This window comes from Monodon monoceros, unplaced genomic scaffold (genome assembly GCF_005190385.1).
Source record: "Monodon monoceros isolate NGI ecotype Baffin Bay Population unplaced genomic scaffold, NGI_Narwhal_1 Super_Scaffold_5, whole genome shotgun sequence".
Classification (NCBI taxonomy): Eukaryota; Metazoa; Chordata; class Mammalia; order Artiodactyla; family Monodontidae; genus Monodon; species Monodon monoceros.
The window spans coordinates 7,422,380-7,437,046 of NW_021703782.1; positions in this window are offsets into that span (position 1 = coordinate 7,422,380).

Here is a 14,667-nt window from a genome sequence, read left to right on the forward strand (position 1 = left end):
CAGGCTCCTGAACCTTCTCCCAGGCCTATCTGTGCGCTTCCTTGTAAAATCTAGTGGTTTTTTTTTTTGTTTTTGTTTTTTTTCCCTCTGCGGTACGCGGGCCTCTCACTGGCTCACCGGCCCAGCCGCTCCGCGGCATGTGGGACCTTCCCGCACCGGGGCACCAGCCAGAGTCCCCTGCATCGGCAGGCGGACTCCCAACCACTGCGCCACCAGGTAAGCCCAAAATCTAGTTTTATCAAGAACCCTGCTAAGTCAGTTTAACCAAATCCCCCCAACATCAGTATCTGATCACCCTTGATGTCTGATCAGGTTCCTTATCCCCTACCATCCCCCATGTGATGTCTGATTGCCCCGTCTCGCATTCATCAAGAATCCTGTTATGGGGGATCTTCCGGGAAGATGGCGGAAGAGTAAGACGCGGAGATCACCTTCCTCCCCACAGGTACACCAGAAATACATCTACACGTGGAACAACTCCTACAGAACACCTACTGAACGCTGGCAGAAGACCTCAGACCTCCCAAAAGGCAAGAAACCCCCCACGTACCTGGGAGAGCGGATTAAGAGCGCTGCTTAAAGGAGCTCCAGAGACGGGCGCGAGCCGCGGCTATCAGCGCGGACCCCAGAGACGGGCAGGAGACGCTAAGGCTGCTGCTGCCGCGACCAAGAAGCCTGTGTGCGAGCACAGGTCACTATCCACACCTCCCTTCCCGGGAGCCTGTGCACCCCGCCACTGCCAGGGTCCCGGGATCCCGAGACAGCTACCTCGGAAGAACGCAAGGCACGCCTCAGGCTGGTGCAACGTCACGCCGGCGCAACGTAACGCAGCCTCTGCCGCCGCAGGCCCGCCCCTCACTCCGTGCCCCTCCCTCCCCCGGCCTGAGTGAGCCAGAGCCCCCGAATCAGCGGCTCCTTTAACCCCGCCCTGTCTGAGCGAAGAACAGATGCCCTCCGGCGACCTACACACAGAGGCGGGGCCAAATCCAAAGCTGAGCCCCTGGGAGCTGTGAGAACAAAGATGAGAAAGGGAAATCTCTCCCAGCAGCCTCAGAAGCAGCGGATTAAAGCTCCACAATCAACTTGATGTACCTGCATCTGTGGAATACCTGAATAGACAACCAATCATCCCAAATTAAGGAGGTGGACTCTGATTTTTTCCCCATTTCCTCTTTTTGTGAGTGTGTATGTGTATGCTTCTGTGCGGCATTTTGTCTGTATAGATTTGCTTCCACCATTTGTCCCAGGGTTCTATCCGTCCGTTTTTTTTGGTTGTTGTTTTGTTTTGTTTTCTCTTAATAATTATTTTTTTATTTTAATAACTTTATTATATTTATCTTACTTTATTTTATTTTACTTTATCTTCTTTCTTTCTTTTTTCCTTCCTTCCCTCCTTCCTTTCTTCCTCCCTCCCTCCCTCCCTTCTTTCTTTCTTTCTTTCTACTTCTACTAATTCTTTCTTTCTACTTTTTCTCCCTTTTATTCTGAGCCATGTGGATGAAAGGCTGTTGGTGCTGCAGCCAGGAGTTAGTGCTGTGCCTCTGAGGTGGGAGAGCCAACTTCAGGACACTGGTCAACAAGAGACCTCCCAGCACCACATAATATCAAACGGCGAAAATCTCCCAGAGATCTCCATCTCAACACCAGCACCCAGCTTCACTCAACGACAAGCAAGCTACAGTGCTGGACACCCTATGCCAAACAACTAGCAAGACAGGAACACAACCCCACCCATTAGCAGAGAGGCTGCCCCAAACCATAATAAGTCCAAAGACACCCCAAAACACACCACCAGACGTGGACCTGCCCATCAGAAAGACAAGATCCAGCCTCATCCACCAGAACACAGGCACTAGTACCCTCCACCAGGAAGCCTACACAACCCACTGAACGAACCTTAGCCACTGGGGACAGACACCCAAAACAACGGGAACTACGAACCTGCAGCCTGCAAAAAGGAGACCCCAAACACAGTAAGATAAGCAAAATGAGAAGACAGAAAAACACACAGCAGATGAAGGAGCAAGATAAAAACCCACCAGACCTAACAAATGAAGAGGAAAAAGGCACTCTATCTGAAAAAGAATTCAGAATAATTATAGTAAAGATGATCCAAAATTTTGGAAATAGAATAGACAAAATGCAAGAAACATTTAACAAGGACCTAGAGAACTAAAGATGAAACAAACAATGATGAACAACACAATAAATGAAATTAAAAATACTCTAGATGGGATCAATAGCAGAATAACTGAGGCAGAAGAACGGATAAGGGACCTGGAAGATAAAATAGTGGAAATAACTACTGCAGAACAGAATAAAGAAAAAAGAATGAAAAGAACTGAGGACAGTCTCAGAGACCTGTGGGACAACATTAAATGCACCAACATTCGAATTATAGGGGTTCCAGAAGAAGAAGAGAAAAAGAAAGGGACTGAGAAAATATTTGAAGAGATTATAGTTGAAAACTTCCCTAATATGGGAAACGAAATAGTTAATCAAGTCCAGGAAGCAAAGAGAGTCCGATACAGGATAAATCCAAGGAGAAACACGCCAAGACACATATTAATCAAACTGTCAAAAATTAAATACAAAGAAAACATATTAAAAGCAGCAAGGGAAAAACAACAAATAACACACAAGGGAATCCCCATAAGGTTAACAGCTGATCTTTCAGCAGAAACTCTGTAAGCCAGAAGGGACTGGCAGGACATATTTAAAGTGACGAAGGAGAAAAACCTGCAACCAAGATTACTCTACCCAGCAAGGATCTCATTCAGATTTGATGGAGAAATTAAAACCTTTACAGACAAGCAAAAGCTGAGAGAGATCAGCACGACCAAACCAGCTCTACAACAGCTGCTAAAGGAACTTCTCTAGGCAAGAAACACAAGAGAAGGAAAAGACCTACAATAACGAACCCAAAACAATTAAGAAAATGGGAACAGGAACATACATATCGATAATTACCTTAAATGTAAATGGACTAAATGCCCCCACCAAAAGACACAGACTGGCTGAATGGATACAAAAACAAGACCCATATATTTGCTGTCTACAAGAGACCCACTTCAGACCCAGAGACACATACAGACTCAAAGTAAGGGGATGGAAAAAGATATTTCATGCAAATGGAAACCAAAAGAAAGCTGGAGTAGCAATTCTCATATCAGACAAAATAGACTTTAAAATAAAGACAATTAGAAGAGACAAAGAAGGACACTACATAATGATCAAGGGATCAATCCAAGAAGAAGATATAACAATTGTAAATATTTATGCCCCAAACATAGGAGCACCTCAATACATAAGGCAAATACTAACAGCCATAAAAGGGGAAATTGACAGTAACACATTCATAGTAGGGGACTTTAACACCCCACTTTCACCAATGGACAGATCATCCAAAATGAAAATAAGTAAGGAAACACAAGCTTTAAATGATACATTAAACAAGATGGACTTAATTGATATTTGTAGGACATTCCATCCAAAAACAACAGAATACACATTTTTCTCTAGTGCTCATGGAACATTCTCCAGGATAGATCATATTTGGGTCACAAATCAAGCCTTGGTAAATTTAAGAAAATTGAAATTGTATCAAGTATCTTTTCTGACCACAACGCTATGACACTAGATATCAATTACAGGAAAAGATCTGTAAAAACTACAAACACGTGGAGGCTAAACAATACACTACTTAATAACGAAGTGATCACTGAAGAAATCAAAGAGGAAATTTAAAAATACCTGGAAACAAATGACAATGGAGACACGACGACCCAAAATCTATGGGAAGCAGCAAAAGCAGTTCTAAGAGGGAAGTTTATAGCAATACAATCCTACCTTAAGAAACAGAAAACATCTCGAATAAACAACCTAACCTTGCACCTAAAGCAATTAGAGAAAGAAGAACAAAAAACCCCCAAAGTTAGCAGAAGGAAAGAAATCATAAAAATCAGATCAGAAATAAATGAAAAAGAAATGAAGGAAACGATAGCAAAGATCAATAAAACTAAAAGTTGGTTCTTTGAGAAGATAAACAAAATTGATAAACCATTAGCCAGACTCATCAAGAAAAAAATAGAGAAGACTCAAATCAATAGAATTAGAAATGAAAAAGGAGAAGTAACAACTGACACTGCAGAAACACAAAAGATCATGAGAGATTACTACAAGCAACTCTATGCCAATAAAATGGACAACCTGGAAGAAATGGACAAATTCTTAGAAAGGCACAACCTGCCAAGACTGAATCAGGAAGAAACAGAAAATATGAACAGACCAATCACAAGCACTGAAATTGAAACTGTGATTAAAAATCTTCCAACAAACAAAAGCCCAGGACCAGATGGCTTCACAGGCGAATTCTATCAAACATTTAGAGAAGAGCTAACACCTGTCCTTCTCAAACTCTTCCAAAATAGAGCAGAGGGAGGAACACTCCCAAACTCATTCTACGAGGCCACCATCACCCTGATGCCAAAACCAGACAAGGATGTCACAAAGAAAGAAAACTACAGGCCAATATCACTGATGAATATAGATGCAGAAATCCTCAACAAAATACTAGCAAACAGAATCCAACAGCACATTAAACAGGTCATACACCATGATCAAGTGGGGTTTATTCCAGGAATGCAAGGATTCTTCAATATATGCAAATCAATCAACGTGATACACCATATTAACAAATTGAAGGAGAAAAACCATATGATCATCTCAATAGATGCAGAGAAAGCTTTCGACAAAATTCAACACCCATTTATGAAAAAAACCCTGCAGAAAGTAGGCATAGAGGGAACTTTCCTCAACATAATAAAGGCCATATATGACAAACCCACAGCCAACATCGTCCTCAATGGTGAAGAACTGAAAGCATTTCCGCTAACATCAGGAACAAGACAACTTTGCCCACTCTCACCACTCTTATTCAACACAGCTTTGGAAGTTTTAGCCACAGCAATCAGAGAAGAAAAGGAAATAAAAGGAATCCAAATCGGAAAAGGAGAAGTAAAGCTGTCACTTTCTGCAGATGACATGATACTATACATAGAGAACCCTAAAGATGCTACCAGAAAACTACTAGAGCTAATCAATGAAGTTGGTGAAGTAGCAGGATACAAAATTAATGCACAGAAACCTCTGGCATTCCTATACACTAATGATGAAAACTCTGACAGTGAAATCAAGGAAACACTCCCATTTACCATTGCAACAAAAAGAATAAAATATCTAGGAATAAACCTACCTGAGGAGACGAAAGACCTGTAGGCAGAAAATTATAAGACACTGATGAAAGAAATTAAAGATGATACAAATAGATGGAGAGCTATACCATGTTCTTGGATTGGAAGAATCAACATTGTAAAAATGACTCTACTACCCAAAGCAATCTACAGCTTCAATGCAATCCCTATCAAACTACCACTGGCATTTTTCGCAGAACTAGAACAAAATATTTCACAATTTGTATGGAAACACAAAAGACCCCGAATAGCCAAAGCAGTCTTGAGAACGAAAAACGGAGCTGGAGGAATCAGGCTCCTTGACTTCAGACTATACTACAAAGCTACAGTAATCATGACAGTATGGTACTGGCACAAAAAGAGAAAGATAGATCAATGGAACAGGGTAGAAAGCCCAGAGATAAACCCACCTTATCTTTGATAAAGGAGGCAGGAATGTACAGTGGAGAAAGGACAGGCTCTTCAATAAGTGGTGCTGGGAAAACTGGACAGGTACATGTAAAAGTATGAGATTAGATCACTCCCTAACACCATACACAAAAATAAGCTCAAAATGGATTAAAGACCTAAATGTAAGGCCAGAAACGATCAAACTCTTAGAGGAAAACATAGGCAGAACACTCTATGACATAAATCACAGCAAGATCCTTTTTGACCCACCTCCTAGAGAAATGGATATAAAAACAATAATAAACAAATGGGACCGAATGAAACTTCAAAGCTTTTGCACAGCAAAGGAAACCATAAACAAGACCAGGACAACCCTCAGAATGGGAGAAAATATTTGCAAACGAAGCAACTGACAGAGGATTAACCTCCAAAATTTACAAGCAGCTCATGCAGCTCAATAACAAAAAAACAAACAACCCAATCCAAAAATGGGCAGAAGGCCTAAATAGACATTTCTCCAAAGAAGATATACAGACTGCCAACAAACACATGAAAGAATGCTCAACTTCATTAATCATTAGAGAAATGCAAATCAAAACTACAATGAGATATCATCTCACACCAGTCAGAATGGCCATCATCAAAAAAATCTAGAGACAATAAATGCTGGAGATGGTGTGGATTAAAGGGAACCCTCTTGTACTGTTGGTGGAAATGTAAATTGATACAGCCACTATGGAGAACAGTATGGAGGTTCCTTAAAAAACTACAAATAGAACTACCATATGACCCAGCAATCCCACTACTGGGCATATACCCTGAGAAAACCATAATTCAAAAAGAGTCATGTACCACAATGTTCATTGCAGCTCTATTTACAATAGCCTGGAGATGGGAACAACCTAAGTGTCCATCATCGGATGAATGGATAAAGAAGATGTGGCACATATATACAATGGAATATTACTCAGCCATAAAAAGAAATGAAATTGAGCTATTTGTAATGAGGTGGATAGACCTAGAGTCCGTCATACAGAGTGAACTAAGTCAGAAAGAGAGAGACAAATACTGTATGCTAACACATATATATGGAATTTAAGAAAAAAAAATGTCATGAAGAACCTAGGGGTAAAACAGGAATAAAGACACAGACCTACTAGAGAATGGACTTGAGGATATGGGGAGGGGGAAGGGTAAGCTGTGACAAAGCGAGAGAGAGGCATGGACATATATACGATACCAAACGTAAGGTAGATAGCTAGTGGGAAGCAGCCGCATGGCACAGGGAGATCAGCTCGGTGCTTTATGATCGCCTGGAGGGGTGGGATAGGGAGGGTGGGAGAGAAGGCGACGCAAGAGGGAAGAGATATGGGAACATATGTATATATATAACTGATTCATTTTGTTGTAAAGCAGAAACTAACACACCATTGTAAAGCAATTATACTCCAATAAAGATGATAAAAAAAAAAGAATCCTGTTATGTCAATTTAAATATTTCTTTCTTTCTTTTGGCTGCACTGGCTCCTGAGTTGTGGCATGCAGGCCCCTTAGTTGCGGCATATGGACTCAGTGGTGGCACGCCTGTCGGATCTAGTTCCCCCACCAGGGATCGAACCTGGGCCCCCTGCATTGGAAGCACAGAGTCTTACCCACTGGACCACCAGCGAGGTCCCCTGTTACATCAATTTATCAAGAACCTCCCTCAGCCCTGATGTTTCCTCCGAGTAATTTTCCAGCCACTGACCCCCACCAGGCTCCTTGGCTATAAATTCCCACTTGCTGGTGCTGTGCTCAGAGTTGACCCCATCTCTCTAGCCCACTGTGAAATCCCATTGCATTGGTCCTTACACCTGTTGTGATGGTCCTGAATAAAGTCAGTCTCCCTGTCTTTAACAAGGGACATTGATTTTTTTTTTTTTCTTTCATAGCAGTACGGCAGCCCTGGTGGGTCATTTTGTATGGATTGGTTCACCAGCTGAGTTTTATCTGTCACAAAACCGCTTAAAAAAATAAGGAAGCCTAGTTCCCACTGATCTTGTGGCTTTTACATGAAACATGCGTGTAAGGCTTCTGTGCTGGCCCCTTTTCTCAAAATTTTTGGCAAAGATGACCAAAAAATAGCTTCTGTAGAAATTATTTATTTAGTATTAATAGGGCAAAGTTAGATCTTGGCTAGACATTTCAAGTAAACAGGATCACTGCACATGGAGTTGTTTGAAACCAGAGATTTCCTGTGACCCCCAGAGTTTTAACAAGAGCCAGAGAAGTTATATTTATAGAAACCCTGTTAATTTTACCACCCCCCAGCCTCACATTTAATCCCAAATACAACAAATCCCGGAATGTCTGTGGACAGTGGCCTGTTTGATGGATGAGGCCAGGAGGTGATCCCTTGATGCAGCTCTGTTGATAAATGGAGGGCTGGGTGGAGGCTGTTACAGTGGGACTGGGGGCGGATGCCAGTGGGTAGACAATATTTTCAAGAAGCTGCAAACACAACCAATTAATAAAAACATTAACCCCCAGCACACGGCGTCTTTCGGTTAAGTTTCTTGGAGGGCTTTGCAAATCCCTTCTGACCTCAGCAGCTTAAAAGAGCTCCCAGGCAGAGCTCCCATATTTCCTCTTGAGCGATCCACCGTCTCTATAAAACCTCAGCATGTGCTCATGTGCTTGGTGGAAGCCCCTGTTGGGGGGCTATCTGTTGGATAGACTGATGCAAGATGATTACAGAAATTTCTCCTACTCAAGGACCTCGCCGAGCCTGAGAACCAGGAGAGATTTCTAAAGGTAGAGAGAGGATTCCCCCAGTGTTAACAGAGAATCAAATATTGGGGGAGGGTCTTGTTGGAAAGAGCATCAAAAGACCCAGGTCTCAGCCTTGGCCGCAGGTGACCTTGGGCAAGTCTCCTAGACAGTCAGATTTTTACTTTTTTCGTCAGTTAAACGAGGGAATAACATCATTAATCTGCTGGGTTGTTCTGAGGAATTTCTAGTGAGAGAATGTATGTGAGTTAAGTATAAATTGTTGCTGTTGTAGTCAAAGGCTGTATGGGCATCTGAGTTGAGGCATGTCCCTTGGACCTAAGGCAGTGGGATGACCCATGGAGGCTATGGGGACCTCTTGGGGTCATAATTCCAGCTTCCTGATGATGACCTCCAGCCACACCTGACTACGGCCTCATTGGTTACCTGCTGTCTCTTCAGGGGCCTCTCAGGTCACCACGGTCCTCCCTGTAGCCAGTGTTTGACTACAAGTAACATATCTTTTCATGATAGAGAAAAGAAGAGACAGGAAGAGGAAATACTAGAATGCATGGCAAATAGGGTGAGTATCAGTTTGTGTGACTTTTGTTTCAGATATGTTATACACTTCAGCATGTGTAGGTGTATTGGATTGCAATGAAAAAGATGTTTCTTACCGTGAGTTGTGCTTTAAAAAAAAATCAAAAGTGCTGCTTTAGGTAAAGACAAATGTGATTTCATCACTCGGGCAGTTTTGAGTCCAAAATCCAGCCAAGGAAGTGAGCGCTGACCGAGTCGCCAAGGCAGGGAGCCCAGAAATGCCTTCTTGAGTCACATGACGGGTGTCATGACATCAACACTGTACCATCAGACAGGTTCGACTCCCGGCTCTCGACTTAGTAGCTCTGAGCCTCACTTTCTAACGCCCAATGCAGTGGGTTGGCTCCCCTGGGGTCCAAGGCCTCTCCCAGTGCTAACATTCTGGGGTTCATTACCTCTTTGGCTCTTCTTAGGGAACCTTTTGGGCTTCCTTGGTGTGGGAGGAGCTGGGCCCAAGGCCACGCTGTCTTCTGGCACTTCGGGACCACTGCTCTGGGGATGACTCCACCCACATTGCCACCCGCCACTCCCTCCTCCTGAGCTCCCACTAGTGTCTTCTGCCTCCTTGGAGTGTGCGGAGATGGACATGTTTTCCAGATGTTTCCCTTTGCTTCTCCGGGAAATAAGTTTCTCCCTGTATGCCGACAGCTTTCACCCATTCAGAGAATGTGGGGGAACATCATGGACAGTTTGGCTGGCACTCTGGTCAGCAGCCAGACTGGCGATGCCAGACATCCCCCGACTTTGTCTTCTGGAGGGGCTCTCCAGCTGCAGCGTCAACGGCCCTTCCAGCGCCCAGATGCAAGGCGCCCATGCTCAGCCACGCCCAGCATTCCCTCCTCTCTGTCTCCATCTCTCACTTTCCTTCCTACTCTTCCCTTTACTTTCCATTTAAACATGCTGTTTCTGAAGCAGCTTCCTGCTTCATAAATAGACTTAGCTGGTGGTATATTTTTATTCTGGAGAAAATGTTTGCAGAGAGGTAAGTAAAGACAAACGAAAAAACTGTATCGCTTTGACAGTTGTGCGCTGTGAATGTTTTGTAACTGTTGAAACAGAGGTTACGTCAGCCTGATGTTCTCACCCTGTGTTTTCGAACCCCTTATGATTCCTAAATCTGAGGCTTGTTCATCTGGAATAGTTTCGCACTTCTCTTGAGGAGAGGGATGGAGGTGATGCTTTTCCTTAGAAATCGCCTTCAGTAATTGTCTAACAAAACATTTGAAGACATAGCCACTAAGTAGCACAAAAGTGATAAGCACCTCAGACGGCAGTCATCAGAAATCAATAGCTTGATGGGTTTTTTCTAGAGTGAATCCTTTACCATCCCTTCTTATAATCCCAGTAAAGATTCCATCCTTGAAATTTTGTACTTTATTAACAAAAATACCTTCCTGCCCGAAGTCTGTTGCACCCTGCCTCCTCCCCTCCATCTGTATTGGGTGGGGTTGGTGTCTCAGAGGTGGCATGTGGGGAAAGGCATTCATGAAACAGAGTGGGGCATGCCAAAGCCTCCTGGGTTGGCCGTGATCCTCCAAGAAGCAGATACCAAAAGGGAATTTTTGCCTGTGGGAGAGAAAATGCGGAGAGGTTTGGGAAAGCTGGGAGAGTTGTCTGTCTGCAAAGCAAGTCTAGACGGAGTGGAGGAGAGGGAGAGAAACTGGGTGGGAGCTTCTAGACTCACAGGCCGTCGAAGGCAGGTTTAGAGGGGCAGTAGAGGGGTCTTCGAGCTCAGCTGGCCATCAGAGGCATCTGGGCATCTGAGGGATCTTGCCCAGTGCGCCACATCATTCAACCATTGGCTGGTCTGCAGGGCGCATTCTCGTGGCCACACTGCCCATCTGGCCATTTTTGTACCTACCTGAACAGAATCTCCTGCTCTCTTTACGCCCTCTTTTTTGAAAGATGCTTTTACAGGGGCAGGACTTTCTGTTTTCTTGCTAGTTACTAGCTGCGGAATCCAGAGATCAATCGTGCTGCTTATAGCACAGCAAATGGACCTCGTCCAGAGTTTGGTTCCCAGGTTCTGAGGGTTGGAGAAAGCAAATAGCACTGGGAGCGGCTGGGAGCGACTCGGGCATCATCCAGTCTGATGGGGTGATTCGCCGGTGCCCCGCTTATCGTTCTGATGCCGTTGTGGCATCTTAAGGGAGATCTGGGTTACCACTTGCAAGGATGTATGCACATTTTGTGTTCCATAGTGCCTGAGAGGGTAACCCAGCACTTGGGATCTCTCTGCCCCTTGACAATTTAACTGCATTTGGCTCCCATCCTGTTTCCCAGCCTGGGTATAAACCCTGAGGCCTCTTGAGATTTCTGTGAATGGCCAGCCTCACTTCCTTATGGCCCTTGTCTCTGCCCCTGCATCCTGGTGTGCCAGCTCCATTCACCCTCCTGCCAGCTCGCACCACTTTGGGCCCTTCACTTACATGAGAAATCTAATCACGCTTGTATTTCGTAAGGTGAGTAAATTGCCCGAGGCTTTAGGTTTTATGGGGAGGGCTCACCACATGGACATCCTTCCACTGTCTTACTTCCCCGCCCCCCTCACTTCCCATCCATTCCCCAGACCTGTATTCTCTGCAGCATCTAGATCCCTCAGCTCACACTCAGGCCCTCTGTGGAGGGTAGCCTCCTGAGCTCTAAGTATTCCTCTCCCGGATGCCTCCGTACCCTAAGGATGCTTCCCTACCCTAAGGCTGTCTTCTCCCAGTCCCTGGATTCTGGAGAGGAAGACCCTCCATCTCCTTGAAATCATTTCCTGTAGAGTTTTTTTTTTTTTTCCTCAGAATAATTTTAAACTTACAAAAGAGTTGCAAAAATAGTACAAAGAACTCCCACATACCGAGATTCCCCAAATGTTAACATCTTACAGAACCACAGTATAATGATCAAAATGAAGAAATAGACATGGATGAACTTTCTTATCTAATCTGCGGGTCTTATTCAAATTTTCCAACTATTCCACTAATGGACATTTTTCTGGTCCAAGATCCAATTCAAGACAGGCTCACGAGCTGTATTTAGTGGTCTTGTGGCCTTAGTGTCTTTTAATCCAGATTCAAGGTCAGGGGTCGGCAAACTTTTTCTGTAAAGGACCAGAGAGTAGATATTTTAGTCTCTGCAGGCCGTGTGCCCTCCCTTACAATTATTTGTATTTGTTCCAAGTGAATGGCTGTCAAATCTAGGCCAATGGATTCTGTAGATGGAAATAAATAGTCCCCCCAGTACATTTCCCCATTCACAGTGCCTGCCAGTCATCTGCGTTTATTCAGTGTCTTTTAAGCAAACTGTCCCAGTGAATGATACGTCCATGGAGATGCCTGAGCGCTCTCCATCCTTGTTTTGGGCCAGGAGGAGCTGGCAGCCTAGGCGGGGTGGGGGTGGGGGGCAGGGGCTGAGTCTGGGCTGTCTGCTCTCCGTCATCATTTAGGTACAGGCTCTGTCCTCAGATGCTCCGCTCCCCCTTTCATGGCCCCCAATCAGAATGCCTGGGGAACGAGCAGTTCTTCACATATCCTCTTCCTCAAAGTGAGCCCTTTGGAATCCCAGACAGGCCCAGTCAGCCGAGGATGGAGGGAGAGGAATGGAGGGGCAGCCCTGCGTCTCCTTAGCAATCAAAGCCGGCATTGTTCTCAAAGAGTTAACCGGCATACCAGGCTTGCAATTAGCAAGGAATAATGGGGTGTGATGGGTGTCGAACAACGGCTGGAACTAATTTTCAGCCCTACAGTGAGAAACCGCCCTGCTGATTCCCCTTCCTTATTTCCTGGTAAGTTGCAGGCGGCAGGCTCAGTAGAGCAGAAATTCTCAGGGTGGAGGGTGGGGGAGGGCAGGGGAGCAATCTGTCTGAATAATTTAAACAATGCAGCCCAGCCAAGCTAAATGGAGCTTATCAAATGTTACACCTCTTAAAGCTGCAATCAGAGGCGGCAGGATATTAACTGTAAAGCCCTCCTTCTGCTCGGAGGGAAACCGAGGAACAGACCGGCTACTCATTGGAAAGAAAGGGAAGTTTAAGGGGTGGCAGGAGAGAGAACTGGGTCCATTTTGAAGGTCAGATCAATAGCTCAAAGCAGATATCCAAGGACAGGACAGGAACAGCATTTACTGGGCACCTACTATATACAGGGGTGACAGGCCCTTTTATACAGGATATTTTCTTATCCTTCCTCTTGGTTCTAAAAGGCAATGTGTGGTTATTCATATGTACTTTTAAACAGAGAAGGAAATCACTTAAGACTCATTCACTTCAAATGCTAGAAAACCCTGACCCCAACTGGCCTGAGCAAAGGAATTTTTTTTCTTTTTTTTCTTTCTCATGCAGCAAAGATGTCTAACAGAGCAGCTTGATTCAGGGCTCAGATGACGTCACTGGGACCGTGTTTCTCTCCATCTCTTGGCTCTGCCTTCCACTCTGTTGGCTTTGGGCTCAGGCTCCTTGGAAAGGTAAAATGGCAACAGCAGGACCAATCCCTGGTGCTCTGAGGTTCAAGCTCAGCGAGGAGGAATAACTTTCTAAGAGTTGAAGGAACTTCCATTTCTAATCAAGATGGAGTGACAGGGACCAGATTCAACTCCACCTTAAACAACTAAAAACAGGATACACTGTATGAAACAATGGCCTTTAGACAATGACTAACAGGCAGTGCAAAACAGGGATTCCTGAGAGAAGAGAAACAGAAGAGAGTTTCTAGGCTGAAGCACCGCAGGGGAGACCCAGGTAGAGCCTGGCAGTGTCCAAGGGGAGGCCACACAGCTAGAGTTCACAGGACAGACTAATGGAGAGGAGAGAGCTGGCCAGAGAGAGAGGGCTTTGGAGACCTGCATAGGGTCCCCCTCAAGTATCCAGCAGAGCAGTGGATGGATGCATTCACATAAGGGAACTACTGGAGTTGGGGGAAGAACCTCTTAAAGGAATAGACATAACCATCCCCAGAACTCACACAGATCAGGGATAGTTCATGTCCCCACAAGGCAGAGTGAAAAATCTAATAATACCTGTGGCACTGGGTCGAGTACTTAGAAGGTTATAGCCTCTATAGTGGCAATAAGTCTGAATAGCCCTAGACTTAAGACTGCTCTGGTCCTAACTAACAAATCTTACACATATGCCTTGAAAGGAACAAGTTGTTCCCAAGCAACTTAACTGAATCTCAGGACAAAACTCAAGAACACTGAAAGGAATTCAAAAATATCCAACACTTGAGAAGGTAAAATTCACAATGTCTTTTAGCCAATTAAAAATCACCAAACATGCAAAGAAGCAGGAGAGTATGACCCACAATGAAGAGAACTATCAATCAATAGAAACAGACCCGGAAATGATATGGGTGATAGAATTAGGAGACAATGACATTAAATGGTCATTATAAGTATATTCTACAGTTGAAGAAGATAGAGAAAAGCATGACCATGGCATGGAAGACATAAAAAATATTCAAACATAACTTCTAGAGATGGAAAAAAACCAATGTCTGAGATAAAATTTAGACTGGATAAGATTAACAGCAGATTAAACATTACAGAAGAAAATCTTAGTAAACTTGAAAAAATAGCAATAGAAACTATTTGATATGAAACACAGAGAAAAAGACTAGAAAATCTTCCAGAATATCAATGAACTGTGGGACAATGTCAAGTGGTCTAACATACGTCTAATTGGAGTCCCTGAAGG